The 6,697-nt window shown below is 32.3% G+C and overlaps 1 long non-coding RNA gene across 1 annotated transcript; it reads right to left on the reverse strand.

Moving 5' to 3' along the window:
* Nucleotides 1-3,758: 3,758 nt before the first annotated feature.
* On the reverse strand, nucleotides 3,759-6,032 carry LOC128550224 (uncharacterized). The gene is made up of 3 exons (XR_008368168.1): nucleotides 5,918-6,032; nucleotides 5,439-5,613; nucleotides 3,759-5,004 (listed from the first exon to the last, which is right to left on the reverse strand). It is a non-coding gene; the product is annotated as an uncharacterized LOC128550224 (long non-coding RNA).
* Between the last annotated feature and the right edge of the window lie 665 nt (nucleotides 6,033-6,697).

Genomic DNA, 6,697 nt, shown 5'->3' on the forward strand with positions numbered 1-6,697 from the left:
GGTCTTAACACTTGGTTTTGCTGTAACTCTGTGATTCTGGCAGATATGCAAATTTTGATTCCATACTCTTAATAAAATCTTAAACAAGTTTGATATTGGGTCATCTAGGGTCGAAAACTAGGTCACCAGGTCAAATCAAAGGAAAAACTTGTTAACACTCTAGAAGTCACAATTTTCGCCCAATCTTAATGAAACTTGGTCAGAATGTTACTCTCAATAAAATTTTAGACGAGTTTGATATTGGGTCATCTAGAGTCAAAAACTAGGTCACCAGGTTAAATCAAAGGAAAAAACAAGGTCACCAGGTCAAATCAGAGGAAAAGCTTTTTAACACTCTAGAGGTCACAATTTTGGCCAAGTCTTAATGAAACTTGTTCAGAATGTCAATCTTGATGATCTCAAGTTCAAGTTTGAATCTGGGTCATGTGTAGTCAAAAACTAGGTCACCAGGTCAAATCAAAAGCTAGTTATCACTGTAGAGGCCACATTTATGACCATATCTTATGAAACTTGGTCAGAATGCTAATCTCGATTATCTATAGGTCAAGTTTAAATCTGGGTCCGGTGGGGTCAAAAACTAGGTCACTAGGTCATTTCAAAAGAAAAGCTTGTAAACACTCTAGAGGCCACATTTATGACTGTATCTTCATGAAACTTAGTCAGAATGTTAATCATGATGATCACCTAAAGTTCAAATTTGGGTCATGTGGGTTCAAAAACAAGGTAACCGGGTCAAATCAAAGGAAAAGTAGTTAACACTTTAAGAGGCCACATTTATGATTGACCATATCTTAATGAAACTTTGTCAGAATGTTAATCTTTATGATTTTAGGTCAATAGGTCAGGTGAGCGATACAGGGCCTTCATGGCCCTCTTGTTTAAAAAAAAGGTTGACAACGAATTTACATTTAGTGGCAAACACTGCTTTGAAACTGATTCTGACTCCAAACTTTCTGAAAAAAAAAACTTCAGGTTTAACACGCTTTTAAATGGTGAAGAACAAAGCAATATGAAAAAAAATAATTTCAGGGAACAGTTTACAGTTACGACTTGCTAATATTATCAACATATGTCATAAAATCTTTGATCTAAATACCCTGAATCAACAAGGCAATTAGCATATAAAAACGACATCTTTCTCTCTCGGTTAAACAAGCCTAGATTTAGGCTATTAGCCATTTTCACACGGCAAATGTAACATTAATGTAGATATTTTCCATTCAAAAACAGATGCAGGGAATAATTTCATGGTAGAACTTTTGTTTCCAACTAAAAATACAACAAATGGTTTTTGAGACTTTCACTGAAAAGATTATTTAAACTGTATGGCATAAGCGTGTGGATAATGGTGGAATAACCTACAACATAGGCTTTGATTGGACGACAAGATAAACCCGTATCAGTCATCCCCGTATCAATGCAATGATAAGTGTAAAGAGCAATATGCAGATTATGCACGTACATGACTAATTCTTGTAGGTCATAGGTCAACTTTAAGGTCACAATTGAAGGTCAAGTAAAAATTGTTTCTGCTCTATAACTTTTATATGCATTGATGGATGATCTTAGTGCTACACACAAACATTATAACACAATGTGTCAACACATGATCTATGCTTGTCTGTTAAAGGCCAAGGTCACTGTTTAAGGTCATGCAAGTAAAAATCTGTTTCCCTTGATAACTTTAATATGCATTTATTTAAGGATTTTCTTACCACTACAAGCAAATGTTCCTTGTGACCAGAAAATATGTCGCATACATGACCCATGCTTAGTTATCAAAGGTCAAGGTCATTATTGAAATTTATGTAAAAATAGTTTTTGTTCCTTAGCTTCGAAGTGCCTTTAAGCATGTTTACATACACTCACACATGTTCCCCATAACCAGATGATGATGAACCGCCTCAGTAGCCTACTGGTAGAGCGTCCGCTTCGAGTGCGGGAGGTCGTGGGTTCAATCCCCGACCGCGTCATACCATAAAAAAATGGTACTAGTAGCTTCCTCGCCTGGCGCTCAGCATTAAGAGGACAGTGCTAAGACTGGTCAGCCTGGTGTCAGTATAATGTTACTGGGTGGGGTATCATGCAACGTCTCTACGGCATAATATTCCAGTGAGGCAGCACTATAAAGTTGGGCATTGTGCTCACTGCTACAAGTAGACACCGTCGTTTATTTGACTGAAAACTTGTTGAAAAAGACGTTAAACCCGAACACACACACACATAACCAGATGATGTTGTTGCTTGAATGACCGATGCCTATCAAATGGAGGTCAAAGTTTAAAACCATTTAAGGTCAAGTATAAAACTTTCTGCTGTTTATAAATATGAATAAAACTTAGTCTTTAATTTTTCGTTTCAGGATGTCGAGCCTTCTAGAACTTATGACAGAACAACTAATTATGTAGATACAGCAAAAGATGTAACAAACAAAAATACTAGTGGAGTGTGTGAAACAGAGAATATAAATAAGTCTTCATACAAAAGAAAGATGCAGTGCTTGTTCCTATCTTTGAAGCACACAGTGTGAATTGGACCACCAGTTAAAATACATCAGCCTCAAAATAGCATTATAACTGCATTTGTAGTTTGGTATTCAATAGCAAAGCTAGTCCTAACAAGCACATTGTGAAAATACATTTGGAAGAAAGACATTTAGGTGTGAAATTTGTGGTGTTAAGAGTAATAGCAAAAATAGACTCCATACAGTTAAGAAATTACATACAGGAGAAAAATGTGTAAAGAGTGATTTTTGTAGATTTACTTGTAATTGCAAATAGTCTATTAAAACACGTCATTTTGTATGTAATAAAATATCTGAACTCATGAAACATGGGAGTTCATACAAGGGAGAAATTCTTTACGTGTAATTAGTCTATTTTGTTAATACAAAAACCAGCTCTGTAGACATGAAAAGACATACTGGAGAGAAGTGTTTCAAGTGTGATTTTTGTAATTTTGGATGTAATTTCAAATCTGTACTCCGTAAGCATATGAAAATTCATACAGGAGAAAAACGCTTTAAATGTGAGCAGTGTAATTATGCATGTTATTATGAATACCGGCTCAGGACACATATGAAGATTCATACTGGTGAGAAATGTTTGAAGTGTAATATCTGTAGTTTTGTATGTAATCAAAAATACAGTCTTGATAGACATATGGCAATACATACAGGAGAGAAGTGTTTCAAATGTAATGTTTGTAATTATGCATGTATTCAAAAACAAAACCTCAAGACACACATGGCAACTCATACAGGAGAGAAGTGTTTCAAGTGTGATGTTTGTAATTATGCATGTATTCGAAAACAAAACCTCAAGACTCACATGGCAATACATACTGGAGAGAAGCATTTCAGGTGTAGTATTTGCAATTATGCATGTATTCAAAAACAAAGTCTCAAGGCACACATGGCAACTCATACAAGAGAGAAGTGTTCCAAGCGCCATGTTCGTAATTATGCATGTATTCAAAAACAAAACCTCAAGACAAACAAGGCAAAAATAATACATACAGGAGAGAAGCATTTCAGGTGTGATATTTGTAATTATACATGTATTCGAAAACAAAATCTGACAAGACACATGGCAAAACATATAGGAGAGAAGCATTTCAGGTGTGATATTTGTAATTATGCATGTATTCGAAAACAAAGTCTGAATCGACATATGGCAACTCATACATGAGACAAGTGTTTCAAGTGTAATGTTTGTAATTATGAATGTAATAAAAAACAAAACCTCAAGACATCCCATACGAAAAAAAAATGGGTAACAAAAGGCTGAAACAAAAGGCAAATAAAATGTTATGTTTTGAAGACCTTTTATTAGCCTAGCAAATGATATGCAAATGAGATAACAAAAGGCAAATAAAACATGAATAAAAGGTAGTAACAAAATACTAACAAAAGGCATTCACATTCATTACATGAGAAACAAATTGCAAATAAAATATAGGAAACAAAATATGAATAAAAGGCAGAGAGACCTTTTATTAATATTTTGTTTCAAAGAAACAAAACATGAATAAAAGGTAGTAACAAAATACTAACAAAAGGCATTCACATTCATTACATATGAGAAACAAATTGCAAATAAAATATTGGAAACAAAACATAAATAAAAGGTATATCATCAATTGCCTTTTATTTAAGTTTTCGTAAGAACACATTAATCAAACACTATTGACAAATCAATGTATACATTTTTATACATATATTTATGATCAAAAGAATAATGTAAAAAGTTATTTAAATGCATGCAATTATCAATTTCACAGCAATGAACAAATACTGTAAGATAACCAAAATGTTTGTTTTGCCGAATTAAATAAATTCTTGATTTTGAATTTAAAAAAAACTGTCCAGATATCTTGCATGATCCCAAACATAAACTAAAACTAGAAAGTGTTTATGTCACAAAAACACCCGTCTGTACATGTTCCATGGAAAAGTTTGGAAAAACGGCATGAAAAAAAAAAGTCTGAAAATTAATTTAAATTTAAACTCACATACCCATGGGAGCAGCCCTGTGAAAATGCAGTTGAAAGTCCATGGAACTCTTTGAACATTGGAAATCATCGCGTTAAAGTTGAAGGAATTTTTTAGAAGAATTCTTTGCAAAAGTTAGGAAAGGTTTGATGGAAAACCATTGGAAAACATTGCTGATATTGACACAAAACAAAAAAAGAAGAAATAGTATCATTACAAAATTATTTTAATCTAATGTTGAGACAGATCTGGGTTTCATAAAAAACAAAAAGAATAAAATTCAAAGGGGAATAACACATCTGCCAGCGGCTTTTACACTTGTGGTTTAGAATAATAAAAGTTCACTTAGCTTAAATTTGAAAATTAAGCTAAAATATTATTTGACAGAAAATTATGAATACAACAAAATCATTTTGGAGTATTGCAGGCTCAATACAAGGTGGCATCAGAATGTCTCTTTGCTTTTCCAAAGTCATCACCAGGGTCAGGAACTTCATTCCAGCCATACATTTCTGAAAATGATATAACATAATTACAGAAATGAGTAATATTAGTAATTGCGATTAAAATATAATTTTAGGCAATACAGTATTCCTAACTTAGTACAGTAGTATGTGAAATGACAACTCTAAAGCCAGTTTTAAACATTTTACATGTATCAAAACCATTTATTTATATATTTATTGGACACCGAAATGAAAATATTGAGAGCACCACTTGTGGGTACTGACCCTCATCTGCTTCACCATAAAATAATGCAAGTTTTTTGTTGTTGTTTTTTATCAGACAATCGTAAAAAGAAATTTTAGAATTTAGAACTGACAAAATATTGGTGTATTATGATCAACCTTTAAATTCAGTGTGAGGCTAACCCCGACAAAATAAACAATTTATCAATCTTTTATAGTAATTGTATAGTATAAGACTGTTTGCAAATTTAACTTACAATTTAGTTGAAGTATTATGTAATTTATGTTTGATTCTTGATCGAATTCCTGTCTGTGATCTTGTATCATCCTGTAGCATAGTCATGCACTGAAGCGATCTGATTTCTCCAACTACATCAATTCATACATATAGGCATATACCTCTAATAACTAGATATATGCACACTCTTTCATCTGAAAATGTTTAGAGGCTGTTGCAAGTCCTAGGTTCAGAGTGATTTTACTAACATATTTGTACTTTTTAAAAAAAAATAATTGAGAACTGCAACAATTAAGTATTGAATATTTAACTGTTTTCTTAGAAGCATTATAAATTATCTATCATTCACATATACCTGAAAAAGTTACCTGTAACCAGGCGATCGAAAGTTCAATCTACTGCAATGAATAAAGTTCCTGCTTCAGACTATTTATTCAAGATCTGTGACATATAGCTGTAAAACTTAAAATTTTACATTAGAAAGTTTGAAACACTTACCTGATATCTCTCTAAAAGCATTTTAGAGTTTCAAGTTAGCTTTATTCCATTTGCCTCCAATAACATGAACAACGAACTTCCTGTTTGCATTCAAATTTTTGTATTCATGAGCCATTTCCTTTGGTACAATATATAGTTACTGAAGGGAATATCTATGTTCTTCAAATATATAAGTATACAGTTCATGGGAAAATTTGGCCATTTATTTGCTCACAGCATTTGCAAAGATCTCAGAGAAAAAAAAAAAAAAACAAGCAGAAAGATGGGGATTATTTTTTGGTGTACAGGGGTAAAACGGTTCAGAAGCCTGTATTTTCATTGGTCCTTATCTTGATCAGATAAGCTGTATCTCTGTGTGTTAACACATGTGTATACATTGAACAGCAGTATATCAAGTGGCTGTAAAAGCAGGATAATTAATCATTGCCAATCATCAAAAGAATAGACTAATTCACTTATGAGGATGTAACATTATATCAAAAGCATAATATCATTTACAATTTGTTGTACTTATTAAATGACTTTTAATGCCTATTATCTGGTGCTGTTGTTTGAGGTGTTCAATAACCAAAAAATAAATAGCTTATATAATTTATAAATAGGACCTATTTTCAATGATATATCTTGTTATATTAATTATAAATAAAATGATAGAATTCTAATTAACATCCTTTTAATATACAAAATGAAAACATTGACATAAATTTTAATTAGTTAGATTCCTTGTTTCATTTCAATTAATTTGGATACCTAGTATAATTCAAACAAATCTTAAGATTT

The sequence above is a fragment of the Mercenaria mercenaria genome, chromosome 17, assembly GCF_021730395.1.
Source record: "Mercenaria mercenaria strain notata chromosome 17, MADL_Memer_1, whole genome shotgun sequence".
Lineage (NCBI taxonomy): Eukaryota > Metazoa > Mollusca > Bivalvia > Venerida > Veneridae > Mercenaria > Mercenaria mercenaria.